Genomic DNA, 27,272 nt, shown 5'->3' with positions numbered 1-27,272 from the left:
GGGGGCCATTGCCACGTGGGCGGTGGGAGCGCCGTCTGCCGTGGGTGGGCACCCGGGAATGGGAAGGGAAGGGAAGGGAAGGGAAGGGAAGGGAAGGGAAGATCCTGCAGGATGCACACCGGCCACTGCACCTGCTCCTGCCCGGGCTCCGTGCAGCTGCTCTCCCCCAAGTCCCTCCCATCTCCTGTGAGGGTTACACCCGCATAGGCTCGCCATGAACAAGGTGTCCCAAAAGCTTCAGGCTTTGCTTTCTAGAATAACCCCCGATGCTGTTACACAGGTAAAACACCCACCCAGCAAAAGCCTGACCTTTGCTGCCCTTAACACGTGCCCACTTTGCTGCAGTCTCTGTGGAAGGGCTGGGCAAGGACAGGTACTCAGTCACACAGAGGTGCAGCTCAGGCTGGACACTGCCCCAGCCAAGCTGCTTGAAATGCAGGAAAGACTCAGTGGCAGAGATGTGAAAACAACAGGAAAATCAAAGCCTGAGACTAAAGGAGCAATTAGACCAGCCTCGGAATATATTTGAGTCAAATCAATCCGTACAAGAATTGCAGTCACGGTGTGCTGGTGCCCACACTTCTCCCTCCCTCTGACAAATTTATCCCTCCCTCTTCATCTCCCTCCCTCCCTCCCTCCCTTCCCACCCCAGGCTGAGCTCCAGCCTCACTGTCTGCTTCATCAGAGTATGCACAAAGTGCAGTGACAACACGTCTCCTAAGATGCTTTATCAGTTTTGCAAAGTCCCAGTTCATCCTCCTCTTGTGGATCCATTTACATATTGATGCATTTATTCCCCTCTCTCCAGGCAGGGCCCGTGAGATTAAACTATTTTATTTACAAAGACATTGAGGTTGCAGCTCCTAACAATTAAGTCAGCCAAGATGGAACTTTGCTGGTGCTCTCAGATTGATGTGTGAACAGAGGAATCGGCCTCGTCAGCGATTTGGGAGCAGCCGGGGGGACTGGCTCAACCCCATCTCTATAAACCACTCAATAGCTGCTGCAACTGGGAAAAATGAATTGGGGTGGTGGGAGGCACCAGTGAGCAGAAGGGAGAGATAATGAGGCAGCAGAAGGAGTGATGGATAAAACCAGGAGGAGAAACTTTCCCAGCAGGGCTCACCTTCAAAGGTTGGTACTCCAGAGTGGGTTGTGCCTCCTGGGAACTCACAGGCTCCTGGGAGCTGCCCCTGCTCCGTCTTCCCCTTCCAAGCCGGGCACACAAGGCTCCAGCACGTGTTCCCGTTGGATCCTGTGCCTCCCACCAGGTGAAATACATCCATCAGAGCACCTCAGGCTCCTTAAACACCAAGCTGAAAAGTCACCTGCCTATTCAGGCCGGTATAAATCTGGCACACTATTGCCTCTCCCTGACAGCAACCTCATCCAGTGCCAGCGCTCTTCCCAGCATCTCTGACATTTCAGAATTATATTTAGAGGCCTGGATGGGAATTTAATTTTGAAGTTTTCCACGGCACCCTGTCATATAAATATTCTGCAGTGCCTGCCGTCGGGGGTGTTGGTGCAGAGCGAGCCCGTGCCGCTGCCTCTAATTAAACAGGCCCAAGGAAGGGCACTAAAGAGTGCTGGAACCATCTTAAAAGTCAGCACGTGTCTCCCTATTAATTCTCACCCTGATCTTTTGCATAGCGCTATCGCCAGGCTAATTAATCACCGGTGTGAGCTCGAGCATTAATTGGAACAATGAATCATTTTTTTTGTCTGTTCCTGGCCACTTCTAGCCTATAGGAATGCAACTACTGCCATTACTTTAATAATTATTATAAATATAAAGCCAGCAGCACGCACTACATCGGGTAGGCATTAAAAAAGACGTGGTATTTGGCCTGGAGCATTAACAATCTGGTGCATGTTCAGGGGAGTGATGGATGCAGCCCACTGACAGACTGGAAATGTGCTCCCTGAATCACTTTAACTCAGGACACTTTATGAAGGTGCTGGGGAAAGCACAGGTTTCAGGGATCCAGTGTCTGGATCAACACGCTTCAGCAGGTCCCGGCCACTCGTGGCTTGTTGGGACTTCCAGGGCGCCCAGGCATGGAAACGTCTCCATGAACTGCACGAGGGGAGGAGAAGCTGCTGACGGAGCTGTTCCGAGGGATCAGATCATAAATGCAGGGAATGACTCAGGTGCACCCTGCATCCTGCCCAGGAGAAGCACCTGCATGCACAGTGCCCAGCTGGGAGGTGGCAGGGACAGCGCAGGCACTGGGGTCCGGACTCACCGCCGGTGTCAGGCTGGCAGAGGCACTCCGGGCTTCGGATGCTGGGAAACACAAAGCCACAGGATGAAAACAGAGCTTTTTAGGGAGGAAACAAAAGCTAAAATGTGAACAGCTATAAAGCCCCAGTTTGTCACCCAGAGGACAGCAAGTATTTCCTTTCCTTGCCAGCCTGGAGGCTGGGGAGAAGCAGAAGTGGGTGAAGGAGAGCTCAAGGTGAGGCCCATTATTTACTGCTGCTGATGAATAAGCAAACCCCCACATCATGTTTTCCTCCAGGACAAGAAAAGCTCTGGAGTGTTTAGCAGGCTGGGCAGTTGTTATTTACCCCCTCTTGGCGTGTGTTTTACACGTTCTTCCAGCGAGACACAGGCCCACTATTAATTGTTCACACAAAAAACACAGGGAATTCTCCTCCGCCCCCACTCAGACCCAGCAAGACCGAGTGGGGGAGGGCTGGAAAAGTCACCTACTGAGACAGAGGTGGGGGGAATAATGTAAGAAAGATCTAAAAGGATTTGTGTTGGTTTTTAAAAAAATGTAATATACTTCTCTGCGCCAGTTTAAAAGCACAGGCTTGTTTGAACTTCCTAGGGAAGGCGGGAGCGTGGGGCAGGAATTGGCAGGCTCCGATCTGGCTGCTTTCCTTATTATGAGAAAATCCACTCTGGTCTTGTGCGAGGGTATGAATTCTTCATCTCATATTGTGTTTGCACAGAAGCGTGAAATACATCCCGAGCACTGGTGCCCGTCCCCAGAGCACAATGCGAGAACAACGAGGGCACTGAGAATGGGTGAGAACGGGGCCGCTGCTCCTCCAGGGCCCGGGCTCTGCACTGCAGTCCCCACATCCGTGGCGCTGAGAAGGAGAACCCGAGGCACGTATTTCCTCCCCAGTGCTCGGGGGCCCTGAGCTCTGAGCTGCCGTCCCTGTGGGAAGCTCCCGCCTTCCCTTCCGTAAACGTTCCCCCCGCTGCCGCTGAATCACCAAATAATCAGGAGACCCGTGGGAAGGGAATTAAAGGGTGGTTATCACGCTGCCGTGTTCTGCTCACTTTATTTGTTTTAAATGACCATGAAAGCAAAGGGGGGGAAAAGAAAACACACAAGTGGAAACTTAATTGAGCTGCTGAAATGTCTTTAAAGGAGCATTCTGGGCTGGATTGCGATGCCTCGGCTCCCACTGGTGGCATTTGCTCACATGAGTGGGCAGCTGATGAGGCAGCTCGGGACCTTTCTCTGAGTGATCTGTGTCTCCTGCTGCGTGTTTGGAGCAGAGGATGGGCACAGACATCCAGCTCTGGGGGCCTGGAGACACTGCACGTCCCAGAAAGGGGCAGGATGGGAGTGGGCTGCAGGTACCCAGCATTGCTTCAGGCTACACAGGTCAGAGTCCTTGTTTCACAGCAGGGTTTGCTACTCCGAGGGGAATATCCATGTTGAGGTACAGCTTTTCCCTCCTGGAGCCAAAGACCATCTGCCCTGGCTCCATTTCTGGGCAGGAGGAAAGGCGAACCCGTTCTCATCACAGGCACCAAAGTGCAGGCACGAGGTGACAAAACCACCTGAAGCCACAAAACGGCCTTGGTTAGGTGCTGTCTCAGGGTGGAGGTTTGGGAAGGGCATCCAGAGGGGCTGCAGAGCCCATGGAGGATTTATGGGGCAGGAGAGTACATCAAGGAGCTGGGCAGCAGCTGGTCCAGGACAGGAGCCCGATCGGAGGGACAGGAACGGTGCCACAGGAACAGGAGGGAACTTCCCAGCAGAAAAGGACCAAAATACGGGGAGAAGACTCTGGCAGAGAAGAGGGAGGAACTGCCCTGACCAACTGGCTGGAGCTGGAATGTAGGAGAGGGGGCAAAGAAAAGCCAAGATGTGGAAAGGCAGGTCCCACAATCCAGCACAAACCAAGCCACCCACACCTGAGGGAGAAGACAGGGCGGGACCATGTGGGAAAAGGGGGCTCAGGGGATCCAGTGTGGGAGCCAAGGGACCTGACAGGGAACCTGCTGGACCTGCTGGAGCAGCCACACTCCGGCTAATCTCCGAGTGGAACAGAACTTGCCTCTGGCTTGTTACACCCCATTTTATTATGAGTCCAATATGCACCCAAGTAAATAAAAATGTGTTTCTCTCTATTCAATCTTCTGCTGGATCTTAAAATCCTTTAACGTGCAGATAACTCTATCAAAGACCCTTGGGAAGGATCCCTGCATTTTCATGCCTGAGTTCCGAGTCCTGTGCAAATCCAAACAATGGGAGGAGGGAGAGCTGAGCTGCTCTGCCCTGCTGTGTGCATCCCTTACACTGGCCCAGCACTGCTCAAAGGAATGGACCAGCTCCTTTCTGACCCAGTCGTCCAATCTCCTCCCTATGCATGGGCCAACTCCAGCCCAGGAACAGTTTTTGGGATGCCCTGTCTCCTGCTCAGTTCCTCCTCCCCATAACTCCATGGCCCAGGCGTTTTGCCAGGTGCCTTCCAACCCCAGGATCTCCCAGGAGCCTGGTGCTCTGAAATCCAGTGAGGTGGGGTACACATCCCACTTGGGCTGGGAAGATAATGAAAAGGGCAGCCAGGGATGGGAAGGGGGATGGAGACCTTCCTGCACACCTCCTGCTCCACTGGCTCTCACTAGGTCAGCACTTTCTGGGAATTGCTGTGTTGCCAGATGTTGATTGGGCATCTGACAGAAGATGAATAAAGCCAATAAAGCTCTTATTTCTGGCTATAAAAACAATAATGAAAAGCAGACGGGGTGGGGGATAGGCTGCCCAAGGCCTTCCCAGGCCACACTGAGCCGACTGTAGCAGGACCTACCTTCAGCTGCCTTCCCTTCCTGTTCCCTCCTGCCTGTGTGCCATGAGCAACAGCCCTGAGCTGGAGAACTTGGACGACGCTGTGTACAGTCAGAATTCCTCCATTCCTGTCCAAGGCACTCCCTTTGGTTTACTTTGCCCTGCCAAGCTCCCCAGCCCCAGCCCTCCTCCAGCGCCGTCAGTGCAGAGCCGACCCCACAGTGGGATCAGGGCTGTGCACGGCGGGGCAGCTCCGGCGTCCCCGCACGGGCCAAGTCACCTCCTTTACAGGACGGCTCCCCTGCCTCCAGCGCGGCACGGGAGAGCTCTGTTCCCGTGCCAAAGGCTGCCCAGGCCTCTCTCCCCGAGGCACAGCCCTGCCTGTGCTTCCAGCTGCTGCACAGCTAAAGACCAAGGTCTGAATATCAGGCACTTCCTTCGTGCTCTGCTGTACCAGCCTGGGGATATTTGGCCAGTTCTGAGGACTTCTGAGATTCTGAGATGTATTTCTGCAGGGAGAGTTGCTGCACAGCTGCCAGCAGAAGAGCTGCCTTTGTCCCTCCCTCCAACAGTGACACCTCTGCTCTTGGGAAGTGCTGCAAAAGGGGCAGATCATAGAAAATCACAGGACCCCAGACTGGTTTGGGTTGGATGGGACCTTGAAGCTCATCTCATCCCACCCCCTGCCATGGGCAGGACACCTTCCACTGTCCCAGGCTGCTCCAAGCCCCAATGTCCAGCCTGGCCTTAGGCATTGCCAGGGATCCAGGGGCAGCCACAGCTGCTCTGGGCACCCTGTGCCAGGGCCTCCCCACCTTCACAAGGAAGACTTTCTCCCTAATATCCCATCTAACCCTGCCCTCTGGAAGTGGGGAGCCAGATCCTACCATGCCCACACCTCCCAAAGCCAGGTGACAGCTGCAGATTTGGAGGGTGAAGGGGTATTTATAAACAATTCCCTGGGTTTATAACCTCATAACCAGGGATCTAAATGAGCTCCTGGGCTGCCCCATGAGAGCTCTCGAAGAACCCACAAACCTGAGGGTTGGTGGCAAAGGTCTCATCCTGCCACTCTGCCAACCTGGGAATGCTGGCACTGCCCCATGCACACCTGGCTCTGGATAAACCTGCAGCTCCAGCTCAGTCCACGGCAATCAGAGCAGCCCTGTTCCCTGCTGGGATCCAGGCTGGCAGCTGAAAGGAAACATTCAAACTGTGCATTAACACCATTTTAGGGGGTGGCCACCACCACAGGGACAATGTCCAGCACCACAGGGACAGCATCCAGCCTGGCTGACACACGGTGGCACAAAGCAGAGTTGTGTGACCGTGGTAAGCTGCAGCTCAGGCCTAGCTCTGATTCCTAAGGCCGGGAACAGGAGTTCTTCCCAAACAACAGCGCCTTCAGCCCAGAAACTGCTGCAATCCATGTGGGAAAACTTCCTGCTGGACCTCGGAAGGCCAAGGAGTCAATTCCTGATGCACAGGCTGGTGAGCTGCCTCAACACCACAGGTGACAGCTGTGCAAACACCTGCACCAGCAGTGACACACACACCTATGCATTTAACATCTCTGTTTTCCCAGCCCTCCATTGCCAGCATAATGGATTGGGAATGCACATTTAAGGTGGAAAGCATTCCTGGAAACTGGCTGTTCTTCAAAGGCATATTTACTGGATGTTCCAATAGCCACGACTCCATAAACATGCAGTAATATTAGACTGGCTAAAACTATCTGGGATAAAAGAAGAGTGAAACTCCCATTGCCATTTTATTTAATATTTTTATCAATTATCTAAATGACTCTATATAAATCCTTGTCACAGGGAAGTTTGCAGATGCCAACGAGATTGGTGGGAGGGGAACAAGAAGCAGGATCAGACTATCAATACGCTGGGATCTGACACGAGTGAGAGCTGGCCACACGCCAGTGAAACGTGATTTAAACAGTCAGGTGCAAGGTAAGAAATCTGAAACCAGAAACACAGGTTACACTCACACGATGCTGCCTCGGGAAGGAATAGTTTGGAAAAGGACTTGGAGGACACTGGAGATTTGCCGTAGCCCTAAAGCTGCCATAAAGGGGGACTGTGATCCCTCAGTGCTTAGAAGGGACAATGGATGATCCCAGCAGGAAGGGCTCCTCCTGGCACACATCTCCAGGAACCTGCTGGAAGGCCGTGTTCAGGCTCTGTTCCTTCCTTAATGGAGAAAGGGAAAATACAGGAGCGGCTCTGCAAAGCCAAACAGCGACCCTGGGGCTGGGGAACGGGAGCTGCCCAGCGTTCTCCTGAAGGAGCCCAAGGGTCAGCTTGTCAAGGGTGTGACTGAGACAGGAGCTGGCCACTGCTCCAGGCACTGACTGGGATGGCAGTTGGTGGGGAGGGCTTTTGGGAACAATGATACCTCTTCCGAGACAGCTGCAAATTTAACCTTGAAGTAAAACCTAACAGAAACAGTCATGGACCATGTCCAGCACTGGAAGAGCTTCCCAGGGCACCAGGTGGAGTGATGAGGTCACATGTTTTCCAGAAGGGGTTCTTTACCTCACCTCTGGGAGGAATTATACAGGGGTTTGACTACACTACATGTGGCAGTGGGAATCCCTGGATTACTATACTGGAGTCTAGTCCTCGCACAAACTGTTTGGAGCAGGCATCTCTTTGTATGTGGAGGAATGGAGGAAGCCTGTGGAATGGCCCAGGCAGCCTGAAGGACTTTTCCTGGCTGCCTCAAACTCTACACAAGGGGATACTTCTGCTTAAGCTTTACATACTGTAAGTTATAGGGCTGTCTCTTCCCAAATTAAGCAAACAGAGACTCCCTCCTGCCGAGCTGAAAATCTCAGTATCAGTTTCTCCAGTCCTCACCAAATCCTCACCAGTCTGGCTCTGGAGAAAATGCATAAAGAACCCCCGTCTGCTCCGAGTTCCAGCTGGGGAGCTGCACGGATATCAGCGAGGTTTCAGGGTGTAACAGAGCAGAAACCAGCTCAGCATGCTCATCTTCTCAAGCTAAGTCTGTCCTTCTGTTTCCATAGATTAGCTCTTCCCTGCATTCCCCCTGCACAGGATGCCAGCCTGGCCACGGCAGCAGCGAGCCGTGAACAGCGGGAGGTCCCGCTTCATCCAGCACCAGCTCCCACATCCCCAACACTGGCGGCTTTTGTTCTCCTCGTTCCTGTCTGATCTCTCCAGCCCCGTCTTACATTCCTCCTTCAGGGCCCCCTCCGAAAGTTACTCCACAAAACAGGATGCTGCTTTTCTATTTCAAATCCAGGCCTGGAATTGGAGCAAAAATAAAAAGCGATCCATTGTCACATCGAGGCACAAGGGTCTTTCTCTATCCCTCCCTTGGTTTGTGCAAGCTCAACTATCCCAAGTAAAAATTCAGCTGTTTGGATACACAGGGAATACATGGACTCGGGCAGTGGGATACAAGGAGTGTATTTCCTGGATAAAAAAGTGAATCCATTGAATAAACTGATCTTACCTGAACAGTTTCCTGCCAAAGCCAGCTGGGAGCTCGTGTCAGTCACTGGGTGAACTCCACTTCCCATTGCTCCCATTCAGTGCTGTGTCCCACACAGCCCAGCATCTCTTGGCTCCTAAATCCCACCTCAGCAGCAGCAACTTTTCCACCATAGACCAGATCCTTGGTGGAGTACCAGGCACAAGTGCTCTCGGCAGAGCCAGGTCTGCCCAGACAGTGCCATCCTTTCCCTTGGGAGCTGCAGCGATTCTAATCATGAAACAAGCAGCTTCCTGACTGCGAGCTATTGCTTCCCTGGAACAACAGCATTTCAGAGGGAATGTGTTATTGAGACAATAAACCAGGCTGTGCATGTCCAGATTAACTTTCATCTGCTGTTTCCGGGAAGGAGCAGCTGCTCTGACAGCTCCCTGCGCCTCCCGTGCCCGTGTTGGTGTTTGCTTTATCTGGAGCAGGGCAGCCCCTTTGAGGGGACTCTCCTGACCTTCCCAATTGCTACAGGCAGGTCCAGGCTGCAGAACTGGAGTCCTTTCAGTCGTGGGAGGAGCCCTAAAGACCCACAGAGCCCACGCTGCTATTGAATGCTCCAAGCCATGGGGCCAGACCAGAGCTACCCCAAGTAATTCCTCCCGAAACACAGAGTGGACCAGCACTGGACATCTCACTCCCCAGGTCTGTTCCTATTGCACCTTCCTGCTTCCTAGTGCTGGTGGGACCTCTAGGAAGCCTCTCTGCCCCTGCTTGTCTCCCTGCAGGACCTCATGGTGTTTCCCAGGCAGCTTACACAGCCCAGTTAGCTAAATCCCCCCCCATTCCATTCTGTTCTGGTTCAGCTAAACAAGATTCCCACTAGCAGGAGAGGGAAGGTGGTATGATTGGAGCTCACAGGTTACCCACAGCTGTCAAGAGCAGCTGTGGCTGCCTCATCCCTGGAAGTGTTCCAGGCCAAGTTGGAACTTTAAGGTCCCTCCAAACCTCACCAGTCTGTGATTCCCTGATTATCCTCTCATCTGTGAGTGCAGCCCTCAGAGGTCCATGCCCTGGGAGCTTGGCTTGGACCAGCAAACCCTCAGACTTCTCCAACTCACTGTCAGGCTGTGGAGAAAAGAAAATCCAGAGCTGAGGTTCAGGAAGGGAACCGTGTGGAGGCCCTGAAGGAAACGGAGGTGAATCCCCATAAAGAAATTACCAGGATCATTAAGGATTAATAATTATCTTTGCATCTGATAAGCTATTGGAGCATTAATTTCCTGCGAGTTTTCTGTGAGCAGTTGTGTGTACAACAAATTGTGTGTGAGCTCAGCCCGGCGTTCCCGGGCTCTGAGGACAGCCCGGGTAAGATGTGCTCAGCCACCAGCTATTTTCCAATTAACGTGGAGCTGTGGTGTGATGAGTAATCGTGCACAGAGAGAGAGAATCTTAATTTGCCTGCCCTTAGAACATGTTACTGGGATTTCTAATGGGTGACAAACAATTGCAAATCCTCACCAACCAAAATAACAGGGCCCTGGCCAGTGTCAAGTCTAATTTCACCAAACACCAGGGTCATTACATTCTCCTGTGGTGGTTGCTGTGGAACTGGCACCAGGAATGAGTTATTCCCACTCCACGGGGATTTCAGATTTCATCTTTGCTTCTATCTTTGATTTATTGAACAGATTTATTTTCTGGGTCACATGTTAATATTTTTGCCCTTCTGCTAATGATAAGGTTTGCAGTTCAGTGTCTCATTGGTGAAGGAATCAGGAGTGTGGCATCTGAGTGTGCTGGAAATGCAGCTGGCCACCTTTAGACGCTTCCACTGGCTCTGAAACACTGGTGTTCTCCCGCTTTGCAGAAATCTCAGTTCCAAAGCATCACTCTTCTCCCAGAAATGAATTCTGCCTCAGGAGCTGATTTAAATCAGAGACCAAAATAGAGGAAAAACCACTCTCCTGTTATTTTCACTCTTCCCCTGCTCAGAATCTCATGCAACAAATCAGCTGCTGCTTACGGAACATCTTCCCAAGACTGAGCATTTTTCCTGGAGAGGCTGGAAGAGGAGGGCACGTCCCACCGCCGCTGGAGCAGCACAGTCAGCACATCGCCCTGCAAGCTGCTCCCAGCTACTTTCCATCAAACACTGCTGGGCAAATGTTTATGGTGAGAGGTTCTTAAGGCCCCAAAAAATTTTAAAAATGAAGGAAAACTCTCTCCGTGTCCTGCAGGTGATTTGTCTCCCCCCACACCCCCAGTAAAACCTCCCCATCTCCACACTAAAAACCCCAGTTTGTACCTCCAGCTCTGCAACTGCCACGGAGCATCCTGGTCCAGTCAGGGTCATGTTTCCAGCCTCCCTACAGAATTTAGCAAGATTTTACTGCCAGAAAGTAATTTCTCTGCAAAGAAAGACCAGTAAGTCTTGCCTGATCCCTTTAGCTCTGTATAACTCCAAATTTAATGACCCTACACGCTGCCGTGTCCCGTAAATCTTTAATAAAAATATTAAAGAGCCCCAGCAGAGGATCTGCTGCTCAGCCCCCCTCATCACTGACACTCACCCTGAGCTCTGAGCCTTCTTCCCAGTATTTTGCCCTTTTCAATAATAGATTATTTTAACCTTCATTTAGGGAGTTTGGGCCATAATCCATCAGGCAAAATTTTCTTAAAGCCTTGTGGACAATCAGATAGATTTATACTATCTAGCCTGATAGTTATTTCATTAGCATAAGTGATCATATTAGCCTGACATGATTTACCTGCAATACATCCATGCTGACTCACTCCTATTACAGTAAATTTATTCATCCTAAAAAAAAAAAAAAATTGAGCTATAAACTAACTGTAAATGAACATTTTTAGAAGAACAACATTCCTTTGGAATCTCTGCCTCCTGTCCTCATTTCTGTTGGGATGGAGCACAGGCATTTTGGGGTTGTTTTGGGAATGGGCCAGACTAAAAGCGAGCCAGAAGGCACAGGAACAAGCGGACACATGAAAGAATTATCACTGCAGAGAGGGCAGCCACAGTCAAGGACACTTGACTCCTTTCACAGAGAGACACAGCACCAGGAATTAAGCCTGGCACGAGACACTCAAAATGGGATTTATCTGATCTGATTTCCTACAGACCCTGACGAAGCCCCTTGGGCAGGAGAGAGAGGAGCAGGTCCACCTCGGAGCTTCCAACCACAGACCCACCACTGCCTTCTACTCCTAATGGGACTACTAAAGCCCACCCCCCAAAGGTAAGAAAGCTGTGGCGTGGCCAGACGATCTGCTTCTCACGGCTCCTTCCCCACCTGGCGGGCAATCATGTTCTTCCCTAAAGGAAGCTGAATGCAGCTGCCAGGCCCCGGGAGCAGCCTCAGCCTGCAGGGATTGCTGCGGGCACAGCTCACAGGCACTCCCTGGGGCCTGGGGTGCAATTCCAGCTCTGCTCCTGTCCTCTTGTGCCACCTTTAGGCACAGCACCTTCCTCCCGGAGCTGGCTTCCCCTCCCACCTCGAGCCTGCCTTGGTTAAACCCTGAACTCTCCGGATATCTCCCAGAGTCTGCTGGGCAAAGATGTCTAAATCTGCTTCCAACTCTTTCAGTCAAAGCAGAGACTTTTCTTTCATTTTGCTGTTGGCTGAATGTTCAGTTGAGATTCCTCCCACGGCATTTAAAGATAGGAGAGGAGGGAGAGACTTTTTATATGGGCAGGTAGTGACAGGGCAAGGGGCAAGTGGTTTTAAACTGCCAGAGGGCAGGGCTGGATGGGATATTGGGAAGGAATTGCTCCCTGGGAGGGTGGGGAGGCCCTGGCACAGGGTGCCCAGAGCAGCTGTGGCTGCCCCTGGATCCCTGGCAGTGCCCAAGGCCAGGCTGGACATTGGGGCTTGGAGCAGCCTGGGACAGTGGAAGGTGTCCCTGCCCATGGCAGGGGGTGGAATGGGATGAGCTTTAAGGTCCCATCCAACCCAAACCATTTTGGGATTCCATGACTTGGGAACTTAACCACATAAATTAAAAGTTTTGTAATTTACGTAAATTAAATTTTGTCTAGGGAAGCATTTTGATATGAAAGGATGCTCACGAAGGCCCCCTCCACAGGCAGCTCTTGGATAATCATGTTACCACCTGTATCATTAAAGTACATTTTAATTTCAACCCTGCTCTCCAAGTCAATGAAGCCACATTCAACACCATGCTGAGGGCAAAGTCAGTCAAGTAGTTATTAAATGGTCACAGTTGAGAGGTAGAACAAAGGTCCAGTCATTAAAGCATTGGAAAACTGGGCCTTTTCCACTGTATAATCCTCTGTCAAGCCTCCCCACTGGTTGGCACAGTAAAATAATATAGCCAGAGATGATATTTTTTCCCTCCTACATAAACTCTCATTTAGTTTCTCGGGGAAAAGAAAAACCTTTTCAAGCTCTTAAGAGTTTGAAGAGAAAAAAAGTTAAGTGTGACAGTCACTGAGGCGTTTCCAGGCTGCTGTGCTGGATCAAGGGATGAGTTGTGTCCTTGAGGAGGAACAGGCACCAGTGAGGATTCACCCCTGACCAACCAGCACAATTCAGTGGAACTGAGGCTGGTCCTTTAGCACCATTGACTTCAAAAGGTTTTAAGCACATGTTTAAAATTGTGGGAGGCTTTGATAGCCTGGGATCTTGGTCAAATCCAAGGATCTCTCTAGGAAAGGAGGAGACACTGTCCCCAAGCACAGGACACACATGGCACTCCACATAACCCCTCAATCAGCACATCATCTGTGCCCTACCAGGGAATCTGAGTCTCTTCTCGATGAGCACCATCAGCGTCATGGCAGTGCTGCAGAAACCTTCTCCTTAATTACACGGGACCGCTGGAGCAACCACGCGCTGTGTAATTAGTCCCAAAATGAAGTATTTCAGTAACTTGCATTTACCAAGTGGTGCTGCCATCCTGATTGCCAGCCACCATAAAAAGATGTTCTTCTTACACAGGAAAACAGATTTTTCCTGCTTCTAGGGTGCTGCAGATTGGAGAATTTTTCCAGGCTTTTCAAACATCGAGTCCTGTGTCCTTACAGATCTCAGGGTCAGCACTGACAAGGGAGCTTATCAGGCACAATGATCTCTGGAGCAGGTTCCCAGCTGGATTAAGCACTGCTGTGAAGGGAGGAAATCAACCCAAAAACTAACAGGGAAAATGACAGCCTTTCTGCCGTTTGACAGAGATCTTGCTTTTCCCTCTTTTTTCCCTCGTACACGTTCATAATTTTGTAGACAGGTAATTACATGTCTGATGTAAAGACCACCCCTCCTAGTTCAGGCTTCAAAGCTGGCAGAATTCAGCTGCAATTTCATCCCAGCAATCACAGATCCAGCAGAAATGCAGCTGGGATGGAGGTGGAAGAGCTCACTTCCAGTCGAGGTATTTAAGTGGGAGACATGGAATCAGCCACGGAGCTGCTGCTCCTGCCTTTACCTTCATCGTCCAAGCACAGGGGAGACCTGAAGGAATGCAGAGCTGAGCTCAATTCTCCCACAAGATGGGTATCCAGGCCCCCCTGCCCCCACCTGAGCAGGACTGCACCCAACCTGCTCTCTCAGGAAGGGAATTAAGCGGGGTGAACCAAGATACCCCTAAACCCGAGCCTGTTTCCTACAGCCAGCTCAGCATCCCAGCCCTGCCGTTCCCATCTCTCCCACCCCGGCCGTGGCAGGGCCAGAGCCAGCTCAGTCTGCCCGGCCTCCCTGCCCAGGCGTGCCCTTCCTTCCCCACGGAGCCCCACAGCCACATTCCCTGGGACTGCGAAACTCCCGGCAGGCGATGGCTGGCAGCCACATGGGCCAGTGAGCACACGTTATGTGGGGAGGGCAGGAGCAAGGAACACCTCGGGATTTAGGGCATGGTAGCCCAATCTTCCAGCTTCCTCTGAAGCACGGAGTGGACTCTGCTCAGGAGAGGAGCTGGTGTAGAACTCAGAATCACAGAACATTCTGAGCTGGAAGGGACCCACAAGGATCATCAAGTCCCACTCTTAAGTGAATGGTCCATACAGGGGTCAAACCCACAAGCCTGGCATTATTAGCACCACGCTCTGACCAACTGAGCTAATCCCAGTGAAGAACTACAGGGAATTTTCACAAGGACACTGGCCCAGACACTCTGCTCCTTTGTCAGGAGCTGGTCTGGGGGGGTCAGAGCGAGAGCTGCACTGCCAAGGCTGCCAAGATCAGGCGTAAATGAACATATCAAACAACCAGAGAAAAAAGCAGGAAGGGAGTGAACAAACATTTCCTTTAACAGCAGCTTCCACTCACCTGGATCTTGTCAAAACACCTTTATCTCATCACCAGCATCAGCATCAGCGCAGTGCCATCCTTGTAGGGCAAACAAACCTTCCCACAAGATGTGAAGATGAAGAGTGAAAACAGCTTCACTGGTTTTCTAGTGACAGGATGGCCAGTGGAGAAAACTGATATTCCCTGAACAAAACCAAAGACTGGGTAGGAAATGAGCCCTGAAATTACCATCAGACATTTCCCTGTCTAACAGACGTTGTTCTGGAGGTCTTCAGTCATTGTTATCTCAGGGCTGTGCCTGGCATCACTTCTGTCTGACACATACACATGGAACAAGCCAGAAATGTATCCAAAGTGCTCCTGAGAAGCTCCAGCCCTGGGGACTGTCCCTCTCCAGCCCAGGAGATCTGCTCACACCATTACTATTCTTACCACTTTCCCAGCACCTACATTGAATATCCCTTGTTGCTAAGTCCATTCTTGCCCTCCCAGCACTGACCCATCCCTCCCTCTTTGCCAGAGCATCATCCCCAGGTGCTCTCTTGCCCAAACACTCCCAGCTCCCTCTGTCTGCTCCCCAGGCAAATGTTCCCTGGATCTATGATCGCTCCAACTTGCTGCTCATCTCTGTCACTGTGTGCACCTCCTGTCTCCCCACTGAGGTAGGGACTGCTTTACACATCTTTCAGGTGCAATTTCTATTTTATCAATAAAAGAAAAGATCTGGTCAATCAGAGACGTGGGAAAAAAGACACAGGAGCCCTGCCTCTGCTCAAAGACGCCCAAAGAGCAAAAGCCTAAAATACGCTGCGGATGAGAAGATAAAATCAGGAGCATCACAACTAAATTGGGATGTCTGGTCACTTTAGCTCTGTCACAGCTGTACCCTGCCGGTGCTATTGAAGCCTCTCAGCTGCCCTTTAGCAGCACGTCCCTTTCTGAAGCTGCCAGGCCTTTGTTCCTCCCCAGAATAGTGTCCCGCTCGTGCACACAGGGGCAGGGCAAGGTTGGACACTGTGCACTGCATTGTACTGTCAGCCTAAATAGAAGCTGATGGGATAATAATTAATTGCAGTCTCCCTGTAATAAAAGACAAGACAAAGCCAGAGATATAAATAAAATCATCAAAGGGACTCACAGAATAGGAGCTGTGTCTGCATTTTGTGGGCAATTTACAAGCCAAAGGAAGGTTGGGAACCCAAGGACTGAAAAGCAATAAAAATCTATGGAGCCCTCACAAAACCGTGACAGCTTCTCACTGATCTGTCTTGTTACCAGGCAGAGGTATAAATTCCCTCAACACCTCTGTTGTTTAAGGAGCTGGAAAGGGAAGGGAAAACCACGGCTTGAAGTGAGAGTGACCCCCAGCTCACTCAGCCCCGCACAGCGGGGAGGTGCCCTCGGAAGAATGGAGGAGACAGAAGGCACCCAGCTCTGCTCCGGGGGCAGCTGGCAGCCAGCAAAGCACCAGCCTGGAAACGGGGCTGCAGAGCTCCGGCAGCCCCAGGGCTTTCACGGAGGCGTTTTTAACTCTCTTTATGCCACGAGGGCTCCTTTCCTTATGGCCTGCACAAAAGCAAACCCTGCCCTGACCTGCACCTTGCCAGGGCCAGCTGCGTGCCCCTGCTCCCCGGCTGTCACCACCTTCCAGCTCAGGGGCGAGAAGTGGTGACGAGGCACAGCCAGGGCTCAGAGGGCCCCGACACTGCCCCGGCCTCGGGCAGCTGCAACCTGCAGACACGGGAGGGAGGACAGAGGGGAATCCTCCCCCTGCTCCCTCCCCATGAGGCCGTGAGAGAGCAAAATGGACAGAAAAGAGGGTGGACATGAAGGGAGGGGAGGGCAAGATCCTCTGTCCCGTTTAATGCCTCATTCTCACTGAAGTCGGACAAACAGGTTCCTAAACACCCTCAAAGCTGGTGACGTGACACATCCCTCTGCTCAGCAGCCTGCCCTGATCCCCAGATCTTCCCACTCAGCCTCAAGGACAGAAGGACTGAAAGAAGATGACCAGGTGCTCTCATAAAAGGGGGATAGGTACAGCCCTCCCAGACATCTGGGCCAAACAGCTGCTGGTCCAGGCCCCTTCTCCTGGGAAACGGGCCATTGTACATTCAGCTCATCTCCATATGGCCGTGAGTCCCACCACAGAGACACACAGGCTTCCCTCATTCATCCCTGAAGTGGATGGAGAGGGCAGGAACAGTGGGAAAGCAAGGAGGAACGCCCTCAGCCTCTGTGGTAAAAGCTTTTCTTGCTAAGCGTGTGCATAGCAGGGACAAGCTGGAAGCACAGATCCCAAGCCCCAGCCCCACATCTGAGCTTTGTTTGGTGTTTCTATTTCCTCCCCCTGACTTTTTTGGTTTTTTTAAATTCTCCTTTTAGAATCTTCTTCTCTGGCTAAACCAAGCCAAGGCAAAGAAACAACTGATTGAAAGGAACTGACATTGCACAATGTCCCGCTCCCCCCGAAGGCAAACACGATCCTCTTCCCAAAGAACAAATAAGTCCTCAACTAAACAGTGGCTTCCTTAATGGAGCCGGCAAAGTCTTTCTTCCACCCGACCCCTAAACAACAAACAAAGCAACCAGAGAGGAAAGTCACCTCCCTTTCCCTTCTCCTGCCTTGCCAGGACTTTTCATCCCCGCAGCAGCGATGCCAGTGGGAAAGGGGCTCTGCCTTGCTGGGGAGCTGCTGGGCGGTCCCCAGAGCAGGGACCATCACGGACCAGCCGCTGCCCCGTGCAGCCCGGCCTCCTCAGCAAGGACAGGGGATATGGCCCCAGCTAGCCCCGGGGCAGCACAGCTCTGGCCAGCCCAGGAGCTCAGGCTACAACTTTTGCCTTTGCTTCCAAGTAGGACACAGAACCAGAGCTGGCTTGGTTGGATTTCGGGACCAAGTCTTGGATCTAAAAGGAGCAGCCTGTCTGAGCTGAGGGTCAGCCACACCTTACCAGTCTGAGCAGCTCTCTCCGTGAGCCCTTCTCTATGCACAGAAGTTGGATTGATTATTTTAAAGGTCTTTTCCAACCTGGTTGATTTTATGATTGTGTGACACTATCCAAGGACTTGGAGGGACGATGCCCAGAGCAAACTCAGCAGTGCAGCATCCCCAGCCTGGCTGCAGGGAAGGGAACTCAAAACGGATCAACCAGAGAAGTCTCCTGTCACCTGGCAGGTATCCTGATAAAGCCCATCCTTGTCTGGGTGCAGAGCTGGAGCTGATGAGTGGTGTGGGGGAGAGAAAGGCAGACTGAGAGTTAATCTGTGTCCTTGAATCTAAGCAAGTTGAGAGCTGCTACAGAGAGTGGGAGAGATCTGGAAAGCACCCAAACGTTTGTGGGGCCTGCCACCAGATTCTCCCTCTAGTTTACAAGCAGTCCTGTGGGTAGGGAGGAGGGATGGAGGCTCCAAGTGCTGCCGAGGGAAGAGCACACTGTGGGCACACGAGCAGGAAAATCAGAGCCCAGCTGCAGCTTTGCCAGCTCTGTCACTGCCCACTCCCGGGGACCACCCTTGTGCCATCTGCCAGCTGGGGTGGCGTCTCACTGCTCCCTAATCTGGCTCAGCCAACACAAGCTGTCTTTTTCCATACCCTACACGTGCATGAGCACTCCCCTCCTGCCTCCTTGTCCCTCCGTGGGAGGGATGGATGGATTGGGAATGTACATGAGGAGTTACCAGCACACTGCTGGTGTGCCACATTTCACATCCAAAGTTTCCTGAGGTTTTAAAAGACCACAGCCCAGCTTGCTCCTCAGGAGCCCTCCCAATGCAGACCCATGTCACACATCCCTTAGCCAAGGCCATTTTTGGAGGGATTCGCTTTGTGCTCTTTAGGGCAGCCTTGTACTGCCAGACACCACAATGGAGCCACGGGACACAGGGATTCTGGACCCATAAAGTCTCCACAGACTGCAGCTTGATAAGGAAGGCGGTGACAATCCCTATTCCCTCACCCCAAGAGCTCTCAAGGCTGAATTCAGTCACCATGAAGCTCAGAACTGGGGAACAGCATCTGGCCAAGGTCTTTGGTGGGTGAGAGCCATTAAAATGCTGTGTGCAGCCTGCCCTCTGTGCTAGGAGGACACAGGCCTGGTGAGATGAGCCCCACAGCCCCAACACCAAACATTTCTTAGAGCACTCAGCCAGGAAGAGCCTCCTTGCCCAGCTGGTTCAGAAGTTTCTTCTGCCAAGGGCACAGTCCTGGTTGTGCTCCTGACCTGAGAACCAACATTGTTCCTGAGCTTCAAATCCAGGGCTCACCCCCAACCCCCCCCAACTGCATCCTTTCCCGCAGCTCCAGTGGGCTGGATGGCCACCAGTGCCTGCTGGGGGGGAGCCCCCCGGGGCCGCTGCGGTGACCCAGGGCAGGCACTGCAGAGCTGGAGGTCAGATCCCGACAGCGCCGGACTCGGCGCAAGAAGAGCGCTGTCAGCAGGGCCGTCACACAGCCCTGTGTGACCCTGCCCTGCACAGAACACACACACGAACAGAGCCACTTCCCTGAGCTGCAGGAGCAGCCCTGGCAGCAGAGGGGCCGTAACCTTTTGCTGAAATACAGGAACTTCAAAACATCACGTTCTGGGGATGGAACAGACGCTCATCTATCACACCTTCAGCTGTAAGATATCCCCTTCCTACCAGCAGGCTTTTTTTAACCTGCATCCAGGCAACGGGAACTGCTCTCGCTGATGGAGTCGTTACTGCACGCACTGGCACAGCCAGCCCGAGGTAATTCCTGCTCACGGGCAGGGGAGGGACAGCTTGGGAACGGCTCCTGCTCAATCGTCCAGAAGGTGATTAAACACTGCGCTGCTCAGATCCACACTGGCAGCCAGGCAGGAACAGGTCAGAGGTGAGGAGGGAGGATCTCGCCATGTGAATATCGAGTTTAAAGAGAAGCCTCTCCCTCTGATCCCATTTCCAGCCTCATGTGCAGCGTGAGCAGGAGGAACAGGTTGGAGGAGAGGCTGCCTGTGCTGTGCTGTCACAGCAGCACCCAGAGAGGAGGGGACTTGGGCCCAAGCTTAGAAACTACTCCAAGCTGTGCATGGAAGGAGGGGAAGGGTGCAGGCACCTCCTCTGCCCACCCTCCGCACGGATCCTGGGCTATTGCTCCTTCAACCAGTCGCAACGTCATGTCCTGTTCCTGCTCCCTCCTGTCTGCTGTGCAATTTAGGAATAGCGGCACGGGTTCTGCAGGGTGTGAGCACACCCACACGCTGAACCAAACGCAGTTCAAGTTTTTTCATCAGGAAGTGATAACACCTGGACTTCGGGTATCTATTCAGACTAGTTTAGCAGTTAGTAGTTAATACTCTCGGTGATAGCATGTGTGAAATGCAAGCAAGAGCTCTTTTGATCTTCTGTCCTCGTGCTCCTGGATCCTGACCCCACGGCACGAGGAAACACATGACTACAGCCGTGGGAGGGGGGTGCTCATGTCCCACAAAGAACATTGCAGTGTCCTCTCCTGCTCTGCACTCCAAGATCCGCTGTCCTGTTACAGCCTGCTGGGATTGTTGGAAGGAGGCAGCTGGGTGAGAAACCATGGATTTTAAATAAAAACAGAGGGATCCTGATGGATATGGCATACGTACACAGGGGCTCAGCTTTCCCCAGGGCTAGACAGGTTCTTGAGCCTTGTGAGAAGTCAAAGATGATGATACCAGATGCTCATGGTGCTCCAAGGCACCATTCCCCTCTCCTCAGAAGCTGCCCAGGTGTCTGCACCTGCAGGCCCATCAGGGGAAGGCAGAGCAAGAGCAGAGCACACAGGATGGCCATGACCATCTAATCAAGGTGTGCTGCTAATGCCATGAGGAAAGAAACGCCATACCCTGCAGTTTATTTATTATTCTGTGTGCCCCAAGAGCAAAACCAGACACCAGCAGCTCTCCCTGCTGTAGGATTCTTGGAGAGAGCACTCCATCCAGCTGAGCTCCCACAGACGAGTGAGGGCTGGATCAGGACTAAGCAGGTGTGTTAAACTCTCCCTCTAACAGAATTTTTACAGCCCCTGAGGTGTTGCAGCCTTACATTAATGCTGCACTTGACTTTGCAGGCTCTGTCCTTCACTCGCAGCCTCATGATGCCGAGGTGAATCCTACAGAGCCATTTTCCTGAGCTCACCCTCCCAGGCACATCAGAGTCACCTGCCACAGCTGTGAAGCAGCTCAGAGGCAGCAGCAGCATCCTGAGAGGCTGTTGAGGGCAGGAGGGCAGAGCTGCCAAGTCCTGAGGGGACCTGTCAGCCTTAACTTGATCTGCTGGAGACCTGCAGGCCCTGAGCTCACACTTGAGGAGCCCTGCAGTGCTACAGCAGTTCCTCTGTTCTTTACAAGAGTTTTCTTCCTCCACAAAAGTGTTGTTTTATAGGCATTTCCTTCTCACGACGTGTCCCCCACAGCGTGTCGGGGTGGTGCAGAGCTGCTGGGGGGACATGATGTGACTTCCTGACCACAGTTCTGTGAACTGGGCAAGAACAGGCAGGCCCTGAACCCAAGGGACCTCCCACCCTGGGCTTATCATTCCAAGGCCTGGTTGCTCCATAGACCTGGTGCATGGTGGTGTGGCCATGGAGCCATGAGGATCAGAGCTGTGTGGGAGGCACTGGACTGCCATGGAGGGCTGTGGGAGCAGAGCTACTTGGGTCACTTGGCGAAGACTTAAATTACACTGACCATAGTGTACTCCAGGGTTTAGGACAAACCCCTTCTCAGGGGTGAGCACAGGGGTGACAGCCAGGGGCTGGGTGCTGGCTGCTGGCACGGCACAAGGCACAGCTCCAGCTCAGCGGGGCCATTTGTTCTCTGACTTCATCTTCATCTTCATCCCTGGGCTGTTCTGAAGGGAAGTTTGTGTGAGACAAATGTGTATGGCACACAATGCCAGCTTCAGAGCAAGCTGTGAGGAAGCAGATTGAGCTCTCTGTGCAAACCAACAGCGAAGCCATTCCTTGGTGGCTTCTCTTGTGGGACACTTCAAAGGCACCACGCAGCCACAACGCCGCTGCGGCCCTGGGGAAGGACTCGCTGAATACCCTCCGTGAATGAGAAGTAAAAATTAAGCAGTTCCATTTGGCACGTGCAGCCCAATAAAGATCCCTGAATGCTCAGCTTCTCATTGAACCCAAGGCAGGCTGTTAATTCGTTATTCACTTCCCAGCCTGGAAGGAAAAGCATGTTATACCCGAGGGCCAGAACTGATGAACGGAGCCATAAATCAAGCAGTTTACAAGACCAGCAATTAGGAAACAAGCCGACAGAAGGGAGAACTCTGTCAGTAATAAAGCAGACACACCACAGGATCTGCTGAGTGCTCAAAGCAACGGGGGACACGCAGTCCTTTCCACACTCCATCTCTAATTCTTCCAATCATTTGCTGCTTTTCCCCTCTCTCTTCTACTTCCTTTTATTTCCTCCTGCCCCCGCTCCAATTTTTCCTCTGTTCTCTCCCCCCTCTCTTCCAAAAAGCCTATTCTCCCAGTGAATGCAAGAACACACCTGCTGAGCAAATGGATTTGGCAGCTGCTGCCGGGGAGCAGAGGCACGTGCTGGGCACCAGCAGGCACAGGAGAATGGATATGGGCAGTCCACAGGTGCAGGGTGCTATGGGGGGAGCTGGGTGCTGCTGTCCAGCCCAAGGACTGCACAGTGAGGAGCCCCTGGGCAGGGCACAGGTCCTGGGATGGTGGTGCTGGGGGAGCAAGTGGCAGTGGCAGAGTAAGGAAGGGATGGGGTGGCTCTAAACCACCTCGCTTGTCTCCTGCCCTACTCATATGCTGGATCCAGCACCAGTCAGATCCAGCTCCCTTGACTTTGACAGCAACTTCCAACACCCTCCCAATGTGTCCTGCTCTCTTCCTACTTCCTTGTCCTTTGACATTCCTCCAAATGATCTTCTGGAGTGGGGTTACTGGGTGGCCAAGGGGGTTTAGTGGGTTTAGACCCACTGCTGGTCCTGGTCCCACAGGCAGCTCTGCACCATGTTGCCCCCATAGGACCCCCCAGAGAAGGGAGGCAGTGCCTGGGGCTGGCTGGACACTCCTTCCCAGATGCTGCATTCCTGTGGAGCAGAGCTCAGGCAGAGTCAGCCCCAAGCAGCTGTTCCTGCACACAGCACAGGCACACACTCATGAAATCCCAGTGCAGGACATGGGCTTGAACCACCTCTCACATCCCCCCCTGCTCCGTGCACTGCCACAGCTCCTGGACATGGCAGATTTGGGAAATCACAGCCAGAGGTGAGAGATTTTGCCTGTACTAGCCTTTGGCGCCAATCTCCCTGACACAGGAGGAATATGGCTATTTATGAGCCTCCTTTTATCAAGGAACAAGGGAGATCAGGCACTGCTCCAGTCATCCCAAGACCAAACGGATCAAGTTATGCCAAGAATTAAGTGTGCAATATTCCAGTGCAGCCTGGAGAGACCTTATGTTAAGAATAAGCATCACTCCAATGCCCTCCCAGCAGCTGATCTTGAGTGGAAAGGCCAAAGATTTGTCTGGAAGAGTTGTCCATGAGAGGAGGAAACATCTCCTCTAACCTTGAGCAGAGAGAGGTTAATAATCCAGCTCCCCCAGCGCTGGGGCTGCGAGGCTTTGATGAGCTCTTTGGAAAGCGCTGTAGGAAGAGGCTGCAATGCAAAGTTAAATAATTAGGTCACTGCAGAGCACAAGGAAAGAAAGTAGCAATATTCTCTGATTCCAGAGAAGGAGCAAACAGCTGGATTTCTGGAGGCAGGCTGCCTCAAGCTCCACGAGGAGTTGGGGAGGGGAATGGGTTTCAAGGTCTTGGGAAACGCAAATCCCAGACACGAGGCCATGACAACAAAGCACACTCAGCAGCTGGGACTCCTTGGGACAAGATGGGAAATCCTCTTCCAAGGAAGGTTTTTCCCACTCAGATCTTGGCAAGCCACAGTGAGCATTTACATTTCACTTATCCAAGGTCTCTCTCAGGCCAGCCAGCCATGGATTTCACTCCCAGAACAGCCGGACAGTTCTGAACTACCATGACTCACCCCAAATGTGTTTGTGTTGGTGTTTGATGACAGGGGAGATCCCAACAGACGTGTGTGGTGTTTGCCTCAGGTATCCCAATCCACGTTCTTGCAGCCCCTGGGATTCCCAGAGCCATGCAGGGAGCACCCACGGAGCTGTGCTGCTGTTCATCACCTCTGAGCACAGAGCCCACAGGGAAGTCACAGGTGGTGATTCCTTCCTGCTGCGCCATCCCAAGTCTCTCAGCTGTCCATGGTGCACAGGAAAGAAGAACATGAGGGAATAGCAACTGCTGGCACTTGGGCCAAGGGTTTGTTTTCCCAGGAATGTCACAGAGGATTTCCACAGCATCAGGTAAGCTTTGAGTGGCACTTGAAGAGAATTCCAGCCGCTCGGCTCTGCCCCGCTCCGGGAAGGTCAGAGCTCCACAGTGAGCCATATGCTCAGCCTTGGCTTCCCCTCTCAGTGCCAGGACATGTCTGTGAGGAAGGAAGCCAGAGGGAATGTTGACGGATCGCCTCCGAGACGGAGCCTCTCCTTGGCTCCCACCCTAATTAACCATCGGAAGGGCCCTGCCTTGCCAGTAAAGAGTGTGGGGTTGGTAATTAATTAGTGGCCTATTGGGATCCCAGCACCTCTTGCCCAAGCCCAGCTCCTGGATTGATACAGACAGGATTTAATGGAAACACAGTGGATTTCCCATTCTGGCCTTGAGCTCAATAGAACTGGTTTTTGAAGGAACCTCATTTACAGTCCTGTCCTGCAACTGATTCTTGGCTCCTCACCCTGCAGGTACAGGAGGGACTGCCTGTGGAATGCAGGAATGACAGCGAGAGAGCCCCTGAGCTGATTTGTGAGCTATTTATGTTCTCCATCCTCCCTGCATAGGAAACCAGCAAGAGCAGAAGGACACCACAATCCTTTCCCACAGTGAGAAGCTGGAGGTGGAAGGTGTCCAGGAGCTGGAACAGGGACAGCAAACCAAGGCTCAGGCGGTTCTTTTCCTCTCCTATGACCAGGGGTGACACTGAAGCACCAAGGTGGCACGCCCAGGGGAAAGGGCAAGGGCAGAAAGCGCATCAGGAAATCAATCAGGGCAGCCCAAAATATCTTTTAAAGATGCTCAGAAGACAAGATGAGGAGCAGCTGCCAGAGGTCAAGGGATGATCTCTCTGGCCTGGGATGGAATAAGACTTTCCTAAGGGTACTGAGGGTCTGGCACCATGTATGATACCCATTCTGCCACATCCCACCCAGAGATCCAAACCAGAGCCAACTGCAGCATCCTGCAGATGCACAGAACGTGCACAGCAGTGAGACAAAGCTACGCCGTTGGGTGTCAGGGCTGGGTTTGTGGGCCCGACCAGTGACAGAGCTCTCGAGGGCAAAGAGTACAGAAAAGGAGGTCACCCTGCTGAGAACAAGGTGCTCAGAGCCAGACATAGCCCAGTATCAGCAGTGGGACAGGCCAGAACAGCCCTGCACACCAGGAGAAAGGAGCCAGAGCAGGGGCAGACGGGATAAAGAGGAAACCACTCTGCCTTGTGAAGGGAAAAGATGCTCCTTACCCAGCCAAAAGGTGCCAGAACCACATCAACAGTTCCCCAGATGACAGTTTTATTCCCTTATCCTAAAAATGAGAACAGGCCACGTGTGGGTTCTCACCTCCTGGTCTTCCTGTAGCCACTGTTCCTGCAGACTCCTGCCCTCGGATTCAGCCACGTTTATCCTACACCCCAAATACACCAGTTTTAAGCCCGTCCTTCTCACCCACCAAATGCTCAGTTTTCTTCCCTGCTCTCACCTTCCATCTTCCCTCTTGAACTGGGTGAGCAGGACCATCTGATCCACAAGCTTAACTTCACAGAATCATGGAATATCCTAAGTTGGAAGGGACCCACAGGTTGTCCAAATGCTTCTGGGGCTGTGGTGGCCTTGGGGCCCTGCCCACTCCCTGGGGAGCCTGCTCAGTGCCCCACCACCCTCTGGGGGAGGAACCTTTTCCTGATTTCCTACCTAACCCTCCCTGACACAGCTCCAGCCGTTCCCCCCATGTGCAAGTGAACTGTGAGGGGTAGCCTGGGATGCTGCTGCTCTTGCTGGGCACCCCAGTTCACTGCAACCCCCGGCTGTACCCCCCCCCCCCCAAATGCTGCTGGACATCCTCTGCCCAAACTTGCAGTTGTCCTCCCTTCCTAACAAGCTCTCTGGCTCATTAACCTTGTTTTGCTTTTCTTAATCTCCTTTATTGCAGCTGGAGCCTTTCCAGCTCCCTCTCCTGGCTTGATGTCCTTGTCCCTTGCAGCCCTGCTCCAGGGGTATGTGTGCCATGCTGCTCTTATCCATCTATCCCCAAGTCACAGCATCGTCCCAACACCAGCAGCTGCACACTGGCCTCTCCCAGGTGACATCCACGCTGGGAGCTATTGTAACCTCTCCTTTCAGAGTCCTCTGATAGCCCTTGTCCAAATAAACTCATCTTGAAAAGATCAGGATTTTTCTTTCCAACAGACACCGTTTTCATTCCTCTCAGCCCTCATTTTTCCACATAAAGCTGTCAGTTCCATGAAAATGTCAGCTCAAGGCTCAGCAACCATCGAGAAACAGATCAAGTGGAATGAATCATTTGGAAAGCAAAGAACAGAACAGACAAATCTATGATTCATCCACACCTTGGGTACTGTGGGCACTCATGGTCCCTTCATCTCTAAAGGGGATATCAGAACTGAAACAGATTCTGAAAAGAGCACAACAGATGGTGGTAGACACACAGCATAATTAAAAGCACAATTACCGAGGCACAATGAAGTAGGCTCAGACTCGTTAGTGTGCAAGAGAAAAGGCTCGTGGGGAAAAAGTCAGGGTGTGAAGTCATTACTGCTGTGAAGAGGGCTTGGCTCCTCACCTCCTCCTCCAAGCCAAGCGCTCAGGGCTGTGGATTAAGCTTGGAGAAGCACCCCAGGAGGTGCAGCCCACCCCCCCAAGACCAGGGAATCCATCCTCTCCGTCTGCTCCTGAAACTGGCTTTGCTTCAAGTGTCTCAGGAACAGAGGGACAACCACATTCACCTCTACGATTCCCATTATCTCCTTACTCTCAGTCAAACATCCTCTCTTTTCTCTATCATATTAGGAGAAAAGCCCATCCCAGTGTTCTCAGGAGTAAGTTAATTATACCAGTGCTGAAGGCCTTTCCTTGCCTCTCCCCATCTGTCCTCTTTCATTCATTATGAAGGAATGAGCCCCCACCTTCTATCAGCTCATAGCACCCAGCCACCCACCAGATTTCCAAGGAAGCACTGTCGTGCTTTTCTTTATTCATGCTTCTAGCAGGGAAAAACACCCACAGAGCTCCTCACTTGTCTTCAAAACCTCCTTCTGCTGTGACTCTACAGCAAGTTTGGCAGCACAGCACCAGGATCACAGTCAGGATCCCCTCACTGCTCCTCTGTTCACCTCCACCAGTCTCGCACTTCA

At 52.4% G+C, this 27,272-nt stretch overlaps 2 long non-coding RNA genes across 16 annotated transcripts in view; one reads left to right on the top strand and one right to left on the bottom strand.

Moving 5' to 3' along the window:
• Positions 1 to 5,743, top strand: part of LOC108445930 — a 32,802-nt gene extending 27,059 nt beyond the window's left edge. Inside the window, exon 6 of the long non-coding RNA XR_001860981.1 lies at positions 2,965 to 5,743. This is a non-coding gene — a long non-coding RNA (uncharacterized LOC108445930). The remainder of the gene's footprint in view (positions 1 to 2,964) is intronic.
• The window catches only part of LOC108445929, an 82,393-nt gene that overhangs the window by 3,855 nt on the left and 51,266 nt on the right, over positions 1 to 27,272 (bottom strand). For 9 of the 15 annotated variants that reach the window (XR_001860964.1, XR_001860965.1, XR_001860971.1 and 6 more), the window contains 5 exons: positions 11,273 to 11,322; positions 10,810 to 10,870; positions 9,515 to 9,629; positions 8,535 to 8,828; positions 1,127 to 2,290 (listed from right to left, as the gene is read on the bottom strand). This is a non-coding gene — a long non-coding RNA (uncharacterized LOC108445929). The remainder of the gene's footprint in view (positions 1 to 1,126; positions 2,291 to 8,534; positions 8,829 to 9,514; positions 9,630 to 10,809; positions 10,871 to 11,272; positions 11,323 to 27,272) is intronic. The other 6 variants (XR_001860972.1, XR_001860966.1, XR_001860977.1 and 3 more) reach the window with 6 other exon arrangements.

Source organism: Corvus brachyrhynchos, unplaced genomic scaffold, assembly GCF_000691975.1.
Source record: "Corvus brachyrhynchos isolate BGI_N302 unplaced genomic scaffold, ASM69197v1 scaffold164, whole genome shotgun sequence".
Taxonomy (NCBI): Eukaryota; Metazoa; Chordata; class Aves; order Passeriformes; family Corvidae; genus Corvus; species Corvus brachyrhynchos.
This window is presented reverse-complemented; position numbering and strand designations above follow the sequence as displayed.